The sequence below is a fragment of the Polypterus senegalus genome, chromosome 1 (assembly GCF_016835505.1).
Source record: "Polypterus senegalus isolate Bchr_013 chromosome 1, ASM1683550v1, whole genome shotgun sequence".
NCBI lineage: Eukaryota > Metazoa > Chordata > Cladistia > Polypteriformes > Polypteridae > Polypterus > Polypterus senegalus.
This window is the reverse complement of record NC_053154.1, coordinates 212,333,444-212,349,159: the sequence shown is the minus strand read 5'-3', so window position 1 is coordinate 212,349,159 and position 15,716 is coordinate 212,333,444.

Sequence of the window (15,716 nt, the reverse complement as noted above, 5' to 3'; positions counted from 1 at the left end):
AGTAATTCACTAGATGATCTAGGGCAGATAAAACCCGAGGAAGAAGATAAATTGTAAACTTTTCCCTTGTGCATTAAATGAAAGTGGAAGTTAAAATAATATTTATTAATAATGCAGAGGTGGTATGGTAATGAGGAGGCAGGTTTCATGACCCGAGTCCTCCCAGCGTGGAGTTTGCTTGTTTTCATCGAGATTGCTCTGGTTACCTTCCAGAGGCATGCAGGTTAGGTGGATTGCTGATGCTGAATTGACCGTTGTGTGTGTTCACCCAGCGATTGACTGGCACCCTTTCCTGATTTTGTTCCTGTCTTTCGCCCTAGTCTTGCTGGGATAGGCTCCAGTCTTCATATTGACCCTGTTCAGGAAAAAGCAGTTTTAGAAATTGAAAGGATGACACTGTGTAAAGATGGGCGGCAGCCCTTGAGTGTACATGGTTGTATAATGCTGTGTTTTTGCAGTATATTAAATCAATTTGATTACAAGTGACAAATAAATATACCATGTGTGAACTGTTTAAAATATTTTTATGTACGGCATTAAAGAATCCTAACACTTTTTCAAAGCAGTTGTTTCCAAAAGATCATATGAGATATTACAGCCAATTTCTTGTGCTAGTTAATTATTAAGAGCATTGCTTTTTTTTACTATCTTCTAAAAACCAGACACTTAATTTTGAAACCCACAGTGTGCTTCAGAAATGAGGTAGCAGCATGTAGGGGGCATAAGGAGCATGTGCAGTGCATCAAAAGTGGGCCAACTGTTAAATACAACAGGGTGATTTGCCTATAATTGACAAATGCTGTCCAGAATAATAGAAGTGTTGTAAAAATGGCTGTAGTTGGCCTTTCATATAAATTTATTACTACCACGAGTTTAAACAGGAAGTTCAGTATTTTTCAAGTTGAAGTTTTTTCTTTACAATCATATAGTACAGGGAGATTCACTTGAAGGTGACCCTGAATGTTCTGAAATAACTCTTGCTAGGCTGAAGCAATCTGAACAAAACAATGTGCAATGTGCTCCTCAGTATATGGACCCTCAAACAAGCCGGGATGCCCCTGCTTCGGACCGTTGAGGTACTGTAGGTGCTGGACAGTCGTCTCAACGTTTAACCTCCATCTGCAACTTCTGGGTCTTGGTCTCAGTCACTTGACTTCTCATTAGGGTGGTTGTGTACAGTATTGAGCAGCACATCTATATGGTATGAACGTGTTGGGTCACCAATTTGTTTAAGCAATGTCAGAATCAACTGGATGATCGTGAGTTAACAGAAGGTTACTTCCAGCAAGTTGGACCAATGTGTTACACATTGGCAAGGAGCATGGCAGAAATTGAGTCCTTCTTTGGCAACAGGGTAATTTCAGATGTGCTTTGGCCACCACAGTCACCGGGTCTGACACCAGCAGACTTCTTCTTTTGGGGTATGTGCAAAGGAAAAGTCAATCGAAAACAAGTCTTGCACTGTGTAAGATTTGAAGGAAAACATACAATGTGAATTTGCTGCTATTCTCACCAAGACGCTTGCCGACACTTTCAGGAACATAGAGCACCACGTTGGAATGTGTCTGTCAGAAAACGGAAACCACTTCCATCATTGCATGTAATGCAATCGATTACACATATGTCAAGGTATATAGCTTATTTTTTTGGTTCAGATTGCTTCATCCTAATAGGAGTTACAACAGAATATTCGGGGCCTCTTTCAAGTGAATCTCCCTGTATATATCACTTTGTCATGTGAAACTGCAGTGTAAAGTGAAGCATATTTTATAAAGTTTAAAAAAATAAATAGCCTGACATTGCGTTTTTAAATTGGTATCAGGGTCCCAAAGTGAATAAAAAGTCTTAAAGCATATCAGTAAACATTGAAATTCAAATTTAATTTTACTTGTCACATACAAATCATTCATATAATACAATATAAAGTGAAATGCTTAGTTACTAAACTTCAATGACTTCTAAGAAGAATTAAAAGGACAATAAAAATAATATATGACTTTATACGTATCAATACAAATCTTTTAAAGAATTATAAAATATGTGTATAATAAATAATAACTAAAAAAACTTAAATAATGTAAGAATGTTAAAAATACCAAATACTGTAGTTCCAGACATTTTCCTTATTGAGGATGCAGATCAACTGTTAAAAAAGCTCCTCCTAAGGTCTCTCCGAACTGGTCTGGTCTTTTTTAACTGACCACAGTACAGAAAAAAGACTTGTTGGGATGGCTGCTATCACTGATTATTTTGTTTGCTCTGGTCCAACATTGCTTGATGTAGATGTCCTAGAAGTTAGAGAGTGCACACCCAGTGATGCGTTGAGCTGATCGCACCTCTCTCATCAGAGCCTTTTCCTGTGTGCTGCCTCCCAAACTAGGCAGTAATACTTCCTGTCAGGATACCTTCGATGTGGATATGTAAAAGTTTTTAGTAGCTAGGAAGGCTGCCTGAAATCATTGAGATGGTAAAGAGATATTGTCATGCCTTGTTTACTAGGATATCAATATGTTTGGACCAAGTCAGGTCTTCTCTGATGTGGACACCAAGGTTTCTGTTACTGTCCACCTTCTCTACCTGAATGCTGTTAATACTGAAGGTGTGGTAGTGCCTCTGTTGTTTTCTCCCAAAGTAAACAACTGCTTTGTCTTGCTGATTTTCAGGAGTAGACTGTTGTCCTTCCACATTTCTGAGGCATGCTTGTGACAACTAAAGTAACCAGTTGCCTCATGCATAACGCTGTGCGTAGAATTCACACTATAACATGGAGTACGGACAAAAGTGGAAATGTGCTTATGCACAAAAAAATCCAGATGCATAAATCTGTACGAACGGCAACTTCCACGTTCTTCCGCTACATAAATCCTGGTCAACATGAAAACTAACGTACATGCACGTGCCTGCTGTCCCGCCCCGGTACCTCCCTGAACTACATCTCTTTGAATATGCAAATCAATATAAATAGCCCTTAAGCTCAGCATTCTGTGAAAAGGCAATGGCAAAAACACGGGTGGAAATAGAAGAATTTCAGCGAATACCAAGTGGAGGCAAGGAAAAACGTACTATTTGTTGGTTTAAACAGTGGTATAAACAACAAAAGGAAGTTGATTGAGTGGCATAGGGTGTCGGAGAAACTCGAAAGCTCAAGTTCACAAAGTCGCACAGTGCCCGAAATAAAGAAGTTGTCAGATATCAAAGTCGCTGTGAAAAGGCGAGTCCACCGTCTGAGTGTCATACGAAAGCTTACTAAAGTCAAGAAAAAAAAAGTCAAGAAAAAAAATAGACACACAGTGGGAAAAAAGCATGAAATGTCAACTTTAATCTCTAAATTTCCACTTTAATCACATAGTTTATTTTGTCATTAAAATAGAACATCATAAACTTCATCTTAAAATCATTTAATTTACTAGTTTCTCAAATCCCATCGTAACTAAAGTAGCATGTTAAATGCTTTGTTTTGTATTTGATCTTCTCTATGTGCTCTATGTGTGTGAATCACTACGTGCTTCTTAAACCAGCTTTCTCTTTCTCAGACAGGACACAGAATCCATTACATTTGTAATATTACAGCTCTCTGAATAATTAAAATACTGAGATGTATACTTGATGTCATTTTCATGATGATAGGAGTTAAAGCATGTTATTAAACATGGGAACATAATGGTGCAGTGATAGTTCATGCCTCACACAAGATGCTTGCTGCGCCGTGCGCGAACTTCAGTTAAATAATTTATTGCAGCAGTACTGCCTCTTTCAAACGTACTAACCTCCAATTCCTGTCCTTCCTTTTCTTTCTCCAAGTAACCAATCGCCACACAATCAGCTCTGTACTAGACGTTAAGCCATCTGTAAGCTTAGAACGCCGATTCTTCAAAAGTTTTAAGGAACATTGAAATATCTTCATAGTACATGTTTAATTATTCCATCTATCTATCCTTCCCTTGTCGCGCCATCCCCAATAAGAATACTGCGTAGGCAGGAACAATCCGTGAACAGAGCACCAGCTCCTCACCAGTGCTGCGGCACCGTGGCCTCACATGTTTAATTATTAACAATATAGATTATTTAAATGAAGTTAAAGTTTTATCTGTATAACATAAACATATTTTGATGCATTTCATCTTAAAAATGATATTGTCATAATCTATACTTATAAAAGGCAAAGCCCTCACTGACTCACTCACTCACTCACTCACTCACTCACTCACTCACTCACTCACTCACTCACTCATCACTAATTCACCAACTTCCCGTGTAGGTAGAAGGCTGAAATTTGGCAGGCTTATTCCTTACAGCTTACTTACAAAAGTTAAGCAGGTTTCATTTTGAAATTCTACACGTAACGGTCATAATGGTCGATAACAGTCAACAACGTCCACCATGTTGAACTTTCTTATTTATGGCCCCATCTTCACGAAATTTGGTAGGCGCCTTCCCTGCGCTAACCGAAACCGATGTACGTACTTATTTCGATGGTATGACGCCACTGTCGGCCGCCATATTGAACTTTCTTACGTCACTAATTCTCCAACTTCCCGTGTTGGTAGAAGGCTGAAATTTGGTACTTATTTCGGTGGTATGATGCCACTGTCGGCCGCCATATTGAACTTTTCAACGGTCTTTGTTACTTATGGGCCCATCTTCAAGAAATTTGGTACGCGGGTTCCCAACGCTAACTGAATCCTACTTACGTACATATATACGTCCATAGTCTGCAGCTCGGTCACCGTGTGAGGCAGCATTGGGTCCCCCATCCCAAAGCCTCCCACGTTGTTGGCTGCCTGCCTATATAAGGCCGTCCGTCGCTCCAGTCTCTAAATTCCCTTCCTTGCTTCGCCACGGGATTCACGTCTCCCTGCTGATAACTACTGCCTTTTTATTTAATCCACGGCTTCTCAGCTGTTTTATTGTTCATTTATTACGATTATAGTTATTGTGTAGGTATTTTAGACTTACTTTACATTGTTCAGGTACCCATTTCCTTTATCATTCCAACCGTACCCCCATTAACATGTCTATCGAGGTGATCACCATCGATCAAAGAATTTTCACTTACAGAGTAGTTTCCATGCCCGGAGATGGCACCTACCTTTTCCATTCTCTTTGTTACATATTGCACGGCCATATCAGGCTCATTCTTGATATCCGGAGGAACATTGTGTCTTATGTATTGAATGACTGGGACAGGTTCAAGACTGATGACAGTACAGGAGATAATTATTCTACACAGGAGCACTAGAAGACTGAAATGCTTAAGCCCTTTACCTATGCATCTGCATGTGAGTTGATGGCTGCCGGTGAATTGTTTGGTTGTTGCTTTCAAGTGTACTGAAATGGCCAAATATTTTACACCTTTTGACAACCGCCAATGCCTCTTAAACATCTTAGATTGACAGGTGACGATTTCAGTAGTGGACACTTTGATGTTTATGAATGTTTAAACTCTCAAAAGCTTGATGTGAAGTTATCGATGAAACCGGTTGTATACTTACAACGCTAGACAGATGCCGAATGTCACTTCAACACAAGTCCTGCAAATACTGTCATAATTGAAACAAACCATGAAATTCAAACCGACAGCAGCAATCCAAGCTGTGAGATTTGAAACAAGATTACTGTTCACATGGCCAACTGTACGTTGCATGCCCAAGAGTAAGCTCAGCGCACAGCTTGGTCATGTTACAACCGGAGGGCCGAACTCACAATGTGGTATACAAAGAGATTCTTAACAAATAATTATTGGTATATTTTCCCTCAGTTTAAAAAGGTTTAATTTTCTTCTTAATAAAAATTTTAAGGCAGTACTTCACTGCTGCGAATCGCGGGTATTTTGCTAATATATATATATATATTTGTATATTTGTGTGTGTGTGTATATATATATATATATATATATATGACAGCAACACTAATAACAGTGACAAAACAATTACATTGACAATCATGTTACGTTATTTTCGAAATGTTTCCTTTTCTTTTTCATTACTTCTTTAACACACTACTTCTCCGCTGCTAAGCGCGGGTATTTTGCTAGTATGTAAATATGTGCTTTATAAAGTGGCTCAGGTTGTGCAGTATTATAACTATCGCAAGTTTACAGTGAGGTAATTGTATTTATAAGTACAAAACATTCTACAAGGAGCATTTGATGGATTGATTGAGTGCATTTATAGTTCTTGGGATGAAACTGTTTCTGAACTGCGAGGAAAGGCTCTGAAGCGTTTGCCGTATGAGAGCAGTTCAATAGACAGCATGGCTGAGGCAACATGTTCTAGATGCTGTATACCGATAATTCTCTTTCCAGTCAGCTGCTGTAGAGATGTGATTCCCCAATCAGATACAGTGATATACTGTAAATACTCCAAGTGGTGCAGTGAGAGTAATATGGAAAAAGATGATCTGCTGTGGCAACCCCTAACAGGAGCAGCTGAAAGAAGAAGAAGAAAAAGGTGCAGTGAGAGTAACAACGCTAAAGCAGCTATGGTATTTAGAATAGTTTGACCATTCTGTGGACCGTTATATTGTTACAGGTTAATTACAATCAGATGCATTAAACTAATAAACAGTACAAATGCAGTTAGTTTCAGTGTATTTATAAAGCCATGTCAGGGATGTGGATCTAAAAAAAGAAAGGGAAACCACACAGTAGCACTGCTTTGATGTCGGGTGCTGCCAGTTTGCAAAACCAAGCAGAGAACTTGCATATGCCAGGGTTGGAGCTACGGTGAAAATGTGCGTGGCTTTATGCCAAGTTTAGGTTTTATACAAATCGTGATTTGAACACGGAAACGTTTATACGCAACATTTTATCACAATTTGTTGGTACCATTTTTTTGAGGAGAAGATACTGTATGTTTCTTGCTCTCTTGTTTGCTTGCATTGTGCACTATGGGGGGTTTTATGACACCCCCAGGGTCAAACTATATTCTGTTTATTATTCTACTTTTGTTTTTGCAATTCTGTTTCTTCAGTGATTATGTTCTGCCATGGCAGACAGATGAACACTCAAATCATATGATTATTTTTTCCTAAATGGTGCATACTTTTTCACCAATTATATTTGGTGTTGCTATTTTATACACCCTACAGAGGGAGATTTGTGCTGAATGGTAATGGTGAATAGAGCATCTAAGAGTTTCTTTGTACTTTCTACACATAACAATACATCTGAACTGAACTGATTACAGTGCATTACATATTTTAATAAAAGCCTTAGTTTTTTGAAAGAACCAAGCCACCTGTATGTTGCACTCTGTGGTGTATCAAATGCATGCACACACAATAAAAAATACTGAGAAAATGAAAAAGGCAGAGTGTACAATAATATTCAACCTTAATGAAACAAACTGAAGGAGCATAAATCAATGACTGAATTTTTTAACACATGATTAGTGACTTTTTCTGAGGATACAATAATAAAAGAACTGACAATAACATTTTGAGTAAGTAAACTTAATGACAGTTACTGATAACAATCAATCCATAAATACATGGGGAAGATATAAAAACTCCATGTAGACCCTAGCACTGTCAGGCAGGAATGACAGCTGTGCAGTACTGTGCAAAAATATCTGTACTAAACTCAACTTGATTAAAACTAAATGTATGCCTATAATGCCTGTCCCGTTCTTGTTACTCATTGCATGCTTTGAGATCTTTCTTTTGACAGATCACAGAAGCACACATGATAGTAGGCAATATCTTTGCGAAACAACAAAATTAGGTTTGATATAGTGACAGAATGAAAGTGAATTTAAATGTGACTTTTTTCAGTTATTATTGTCTAGTTTTCTACAGAACAGAGACATCTGAGCATCAGCATTCAGTAATGTCAATTGTGGCACTTGGCAGTGATTTTCTGAGATGAATCTGCACCCCTGGCTCTGAAAGATTGCCATCTTAGAAGTCGAGCTGCAATATATAGTTGGTATTATTTTAAAATGGCTGAACCTCACAAAAATATTTTGCTTTTTGCTTTTTTCCTTTCTTAAAATGACACAGGCACATATTTTACAATATGTGTACAATCTCAAAACCTTGATCAATATGCAATAACATTTTTGGCTCAAAAAAGGGATGTACCTGTATTTGTTAAGCTTTAGCACTGTTTATTCCCACTGGGACCACAGAACTCATTACTTCCATTCTAAAGTGAAAAAAAAGGCTAATAATTTTTTTATAATTTATAACATATGCTTCCCTTTAGGATGTAGTTTCATTCAGAAAATTAGTATACACCATGATTGTGAAGAAACAGCTTTGACTTGAAAAATACCAAACTTATCCTTCAAGGCATTCTGGCATTGTATTAAAAGTAATTTATTTTTTTGTTTGAATTAAATATACAACAGGAGCAATAAAATATCATATTTCAGGGCTTTTTGTATCTGAAAGTTCACCTACTTGCTAAAATGTAAATGTAAAAAAAGATTCACACCAGAGTAGCAAAACTGGTGTCAATATGAAATATGGTCTCACTGGCATCATGCATTTGAATTTTTCTATTCATTTTCTGTATTAACTTTTTATTATTATAGAGAGAATGGCCGCCCAATCCCGTCCCAGGGTAGAAAACAGGAATCACCTCTGGAGGGGCCAGTAGTCCATAACAGAGAACATTCATTCATCCATGTATATTGGTTTATTTAGAATCAACAGTTGGCATTGAACCTAGGTTTTTGGACTGCTTAAGTAGCAGTGCTAACATCTCTGCCAATATGGTTTTGAAATTGGCAAACAGACTGAATTCATGACTCATTTTCTATGTGGACTTATCTAATCCAAGTCCTAAAATGAATCACTTCACTTCTTGCATATGCAAATGTCTTGGCAGAAACGACTCTCGATCTAGTGAAATACAAGTCATAAACCTGAATGAAGGCTATAAATTCTTTAAAAACCTGGTCCAATCAGGCATCTTTAAAATGCCAAGATACAATATGGCAATGAATTGTAATTTTACATGTGTGCTGCATGCTCCATCAAGTGCCTGTAGTGACCTATGATTTTTAATTTGTAATAAAACAGCACAGGAATCTTAAGACACCCCCTGTCTTTAAGGATTCCAAAACACATAAAAATTATGGAACATTATTGGAAAACTATATATCATAAAATGTAATGTTTAAAGTTATAACAAATTATCAAACTAGATCTGAATGATTTTTACTTTGGAGATATTAGGATAACAATGTTACACTTTGTTCTTTACAAAATAAATGTCTTTTATTTATATAACTAAATAAAAAGACAAATCATAGTTTATCAAATCAATCTGTTTCTTTAAGGTAGTTGTTGAACAATATTATGATTATAATAATGTACTGTAAGGAGATTTTAGTACAAACCAAGACATGCCTGTCAAGACCATAGATGGTACAATCAACACAAAAGAAAATAAGAAGATAGGGATATGGAAAGAACATATTCATAATCGTTAGACCACCACTCTGCAATTACCTGACATTCAGCCAGAACTGGAAGACCTGGAGGTATGTTATGGTCTGATTACCAAGGATGAAATTAGTAATGCCGTACAGAAAAGGAAGAACACAAAGTTCTGGTAGAAGACCAAGTATTGATCGAGATGCTGAAAGCTGACAAAGAGGAAACACTGAAACTGCTGTGAAAGGTCTTACAGAGACTATTGGGACCAAGAAGAAAAGCCAGAGGATAGGAAAACAGGGTTTATCATTAAGCGCCCTGAAGGAAAATTACCTTGACAATTGTAAAACTGGTGTCCCTTATCAGTAAAATATTTTGCCATATCATCCTGGACTATATTACAGCTTTCACAAAGAACAAGCCAGATTCAGAAGAGGATGGTCATATATACAGTACACCAACACTTTGAATTGAGGAAGATTATGGAGTAGACTACTGAATGGAACACCCCCATCCCCATATATTACATTTGTTGTTTTTGAAAAGGCATTTGACAGCATACTTAGGGACACCTTAAGGAAAATCCTCTGGTCATTTGGGATATCAGTGAAGATCATTTATGTCATCGAGATCTTATACAAAGATTACAGGTGCAAAGTAATCTGTGGGGATCAGATGACAGATTTCTTTACTGTGGACATTGTAGATAAGATTTTACATTTACATTTACTAGGGGCTTTGCCCCCTGCTTGCTTTGCACGCCAACCCCCTGGCCTGCACTATGCGCCAGTCATTTCCCATCATAATTTCCATTCGAGTCATAATTTCCATTTGTTAATGCTAATGCAATCTTTACTATCAATTTTTTTTTTTGAATTTTAGTATTTTCATAATCTCTAACATGCTCTGCATGTGTATTGCGCCAACATTTTTGAACCTCTTTACGATGTTCTACTTTGTCTTCTACTCTTTGTCTTTTATTTCCGACTTCACTTGGAGCTAAGAGCGCAGGAACTATGTCTGAAAATGGCGTTCACACGAATGAGAAGTGAGTGGACTGTGGGTGTGGTTGTAAATGTTTGAGAGGAGTACGGGTCTTGTCAAAATCTCTTGGCAAAAAGTCTTGTCTCTCGGGACCAGAAATTATCTTTCGTGGAAGTTGAAATTATCTCAGAGAAAGTCTCATCTGAGGATTTCCTTTTATAATAGAGAGATTTGATTGTATTTTTATCCAAAGTGACTTACTAAAGAGGTCAATATAATTGAGTATTGTCAGTCTGAGGACAAAGTGTTACAGGTCAAAGGTGCAGCATTGATTTCCACAAGCGGAAAGTCCAAAACAAACTACAAAGTATAAGCTAGATACAATTCCCAAATTTACAAAACTTAACAGCTATCACTTAGAAATTCACCAGACAAGAGAGTCTTCCAATGCTTCTTGAGCACATTGAGGCAGTCAGACTTTCAAATGGAGGTGGGCATCTCATTTCACCAGCCTGATGCTACAAATGAAGAGTGAACTGAGCAAGGATGTATCCTATCTCCATTCACATTTTATTCTTGCCGTAGACTGCCTGAAAGAAACAATAGCAGACAGTCGCAGGGGCTTACAGTGGACTATAACATTCGTACTAGAAGACCTGTACATTTTGTAGATGACTTTCACCCACTGGCTAGCTGTCTCAATCCTGAGACCCTGTATAATAGCAAGCAATATTGGCCTCAAAATTAACAGAAGTAAAGTGAAATGCATGAAGAAAACCACCAAGATTAAGCAGCAATTATGGCTGAACAATCAAACCATCTATGATGTAGGGGAGTTTATGTTCATGAGTAGCAAAGTAACTATAAATTTGGACAGTGCAAAAGAAGTAAATGCAAGAATTACCATATCCAATCAAATGTTCACTGCACTGGTTGGAAGAGCCAACACCTGACTTATTACATTAAGATTAGAATATTCAAGTCAAATTTGTGCTGTTTCCTACTGTATGACTCAGGGAGTCCATCCACTGAAAACTAGAAGTTTTCCAGATCAAGTGGCTCAGACAAATCAAGTGAATATTCTCGTCAAACACAATCAGAAACAAAGACCCACTAATTTAACTAACAGAACTACTCTTATTAGTTGTAGTTGTTGCATTATGCTGGACTCTGCAAGGAAAGTGGAAAAGATACTTTCCTTAAAAGACATGGTGACGATTCTTGGGAAAAGAACTGAAAGAGCATGGTCTAATGTGGATGTCAGTGGGTAGGAAGGCCATAGGCCAGTCATTGCAAGAAGCCCTTGTGAAAGCCTCATGACCTGATGATGCTGCTGCTGCTGCTGCTGATGATGATGATGATGATGACTCTATGCACAGAGAAATGTTTAAAAATTCAGCTTGGTATGAACTGATGTCTTTAGCACAGGATTCTTCTAGAGGCATGACTGTAATGAGGCTTAATGTCCGCCTCAGTACATTTACTGCTGGTATTATTTATGTGAAGGTTTGGCCTGATCACTCTGTGGCATTTACACCTTCTCCTAACATAATGGTGTCTTCTCCAGCTCCATAGGTTATCCTTTCAAATCACAAAGACTTAGGTTAGGTGACTTCATATTTATTTATCTATCTTATATAAGTGTGTATTATTTTATTTTTGTATACTGTTTATGCACTGCAGTGGGCTGGCGCCTTGCCCAGGGATTTGTTTCTGCCTTGTGCCCTGTGTTGGCTAGGATTGACTCCAGCAGACCCCCCATGTCCCTGTGTTAGGATATAGTGGGTTGGAAGATGACTGACTGACTGACTATTTATGCATTGTTTTTCTTATCTAATTTTAATGTGCTTTTCTTTGAACGTGTCTACTTCTTTGACATCTTGTAAAGCAGTCTGAGCTTTGGAAATGAATGTTGTTGTTGTTGGTCCATTATGGGTTTTTTGGGTAATTGTGCCTTTTCTGGAGTTAGTTCATGCCTTGCATCGTATACTGTTAAAATATGCTCCAACCCTCATGGCTGAGATGTGGAATAAGAGGATGTGATGATGATTGAATGATAATCTAATGATTATCAATCTATACTTGCAATGACACGTGGCTTCATATGCTCAAACAGGACTTTAACCCACAAGCACTATATACTGCACAGAATGTTTGTAATGTACTCTTGGAGAGATGGTGACTGTAAATAATATGCAATACATTAAATAAAAACAGGATTGGTTAAATACATGAATTTTCTACCACTATTTATTAAATTTACTTATAATCTATCTATATTGCAGTGTTTCTTACACTTTTCTAAGCATGTCTTCTTGCACACAACAATATTATACCAATCTAAATTTGGGAAAACCATTAGTAGACCAAGAACGCATCTAATGAAGCATTTGCAAAGAGTTCTTACTAATAAGAACTGGTGACATTAACTAACAAACAGATCACCTGGCAATGTAGACAAAAGCAGGATATCTGACCTGTTTGTGACAACATACCTGATAAACAGGTTAAATTACCTTTCAATCAATCACTGTGCCTGCCCTGTGATAGACTAGAGTTCGTTCCAGGGTTGGGTCCAATGAAACTTGTGTCAAGTTCTAGCTCACTTTTGATCCTGTAATGAACTAAGCAGGTATAGGAAATGAAGGGCAGAAACAGACTTATAATATTTGGTGATATGTTTTTAAGTCACTAACAGTTAAGATACTGCCTTATTAATGATTTATATTTTTGTGCATTCCTCATGCAGGTGTGTAGACAAGTATTTGCCCTTACTTGGAGTCTAACCCTAGGTTAGCCTTCCAGACAAATGTAATGCACCGAAAGCCCCCATCACCTGCAGCTTTTTCCCCTTCGTAACAATGGCTTTGACTTGAAGCGTCTCCAAAACAATCAGTTGTTAACTGTGAAAACTTCACTACCAAGGTGTCCAGTTTCAAATAACTACACTAACTTTATAGATGACTGTCTCTAAAGTTCCAAGGTCATTTATAAATGAATATTCAAACTATTTAAGCCCCCTTGCTAAAATCTGTTGCCTTGGAAAAATACATAGATTGTTATATATTGTGAAGTATAGCGGCCCGGACATACACAGGCGGACACCATTTTATCCATCACACCACGTTTATTTACACTATTTACAAAGAATATAAAATCCAAGTGCACCGCCACCAAACCCCCCCAAAGTCTAGGCTCTCAACAGCCATTGTCTTCCCAAGTCCAGGCTCTCACTAGCCACTTTCTTGTCCCACAACACACTCGGGCCTCTCCTCGCCTCCTCTGCCACGACCTCGTTCTCCACCTCACCCGACTCCAGCTTTGATTGCAGGGCGGCGGCTCCTTAAATAGGTGGCTGTTTGGTGACCGCACCCAGCCACCTGCCACAATATATAGGAACTTTGGAGAAAACTGGTTGACAGCTATAAATGATTTTAGGCATATTCTCATAGATTTAATTAATGGTCAAGCTTTTTTTATATATCTTCTTATTCTTATTGAAGAGATGATTAATGGAATATTAGAACAATCTAGATGAGAACAGCCCATTTAGCCCAACAAAGCTCACCAGCCCTATCCTCTTAATTCTTCTAAGATAATATCGTCGAGCTTTGAAGGTTCTTAAAATCCTAATGTCTAACATACTACTTGGTAGCTTATCCCACGTGTCTATGTTCCTCTGTATAATGTAAAACTTCCTAATGTTTGTGAAATTTAAGAAGTTTCCAACTATGTCCCTGTTTTCTTGAAGAACTCATTTTAAAATAACAGTCCACTGTACTAATTCCCTTTATAATTTTAAACACTTCGGTCATGTCACCCCTTGATGTTCTTTTGCTTAAACTGAAAATGCTCAGCTCTTTTAATCTTTCCTAACTCATCCCTTGGATTTCTCTCTTATCTGAACTTTTTCCAATGCTTCTGTGTCCTTTTTGTTGTAGGTGAAGCCTCACCAGTCCATTATAAAGCTTGAGCATACATAACATTCTTGAACTTGTACTCTGCACATTATGCTATATAACCTAACATTCTGCTAGTCTTCAGGCTTCTGAAAACTGGCAGTTGATAGTGTCAAGTCCTGTAGGACTCCTAAATCCTTCTCATAAGGTGTACTTTCGATTTTCAGACTTCCTATTATGTATGTATCATTTAAAGCAGGGGTGAACATCATCAGTCCTGGAGGGCTACAGTGGCTGCAGGTATTCGTTCCAACCCAGTTGCTTAATTAAATACTAAACCTTGCCAATAACAGATCTTATTATAGGCTTGTTAATGTTTTCATTCCGCCATGTCAGGTTATTCTTATCACGTAGATTTTTTCCTTTATAAGGAAATGATTTGACGCCTAAAATCAATGAATAACTTTGAGCCCTTCACTTTTTTCTCTTCAGTTTTTTTCAAAATATTTTATTAGATTAAATTAGATTAGATTAAGATGTATTAATCCCAAAGGAAATTTTCATGCATACTGCAGCAGAAATATAAAAGTTAAAGTCAATTAATTAAACCAGACATTACACAATGAACACACACAGGTGTACATAGAAACAAGAGAACTGCTGGTTCCTTTGTCATTGGCATCATATTGCCAATAAGGAGCCATTAAAAACAGTGAATGTAGCTGTTTAAGAATAAAATGAGCAATTAAGGACAGGCAGTCATAACAAGCGAGACAACTAAAATGAAGCATTTAAGCAGTAAATGATTCATCTGCAGTAATTGACTTCTCATTAAGAAACTGGGTTGGAACAAAAGCCTGCAGTCACTGCGTCCCTCCAGGACCAACATTGCTCACCCCGATTTAAATCATAATAAAAAAAAACTGCAACCGTGACATGACACAAACATTCTGTGAAATGCATAAATGTATCATTGTCACCAAGGATCATTTTAATCTCTAAGTAAACTATTTAAGTGCTTTAAAATTTTCAATCTCTCCATCCAATTTTTTGTCAATCTGGCAAAAAAATAATTTACTAACCATGGATAGAATGTCAATCCAATTTTGGAACACATTTGCTAATGTACTGTATCTATACATACTTCTACAATGCTTATCTGAAGCTGTCCATTAAATTGCACATCTTTAGAATGAGAGAGAAAACATAAGCCTTTGAGCAAATCTCAGTTAGAAATCAGGCAAACTCTTCAAAGACTGCAGCTGATGAATTTGCATGGTATGAGTTTACCAGGTCTTCTGCTCTAAACAGAACTTATTTAGTATGTGGCAAATATGCATATCTGTTGTTGCTAAAAAGGGTGGTGCACCACTTGTTATTTGGCCACTTTCTGCATCTGACTTTTCACTCTGACTTTCCACAGTAACAGCCTCCCCATTACAGAAGCAA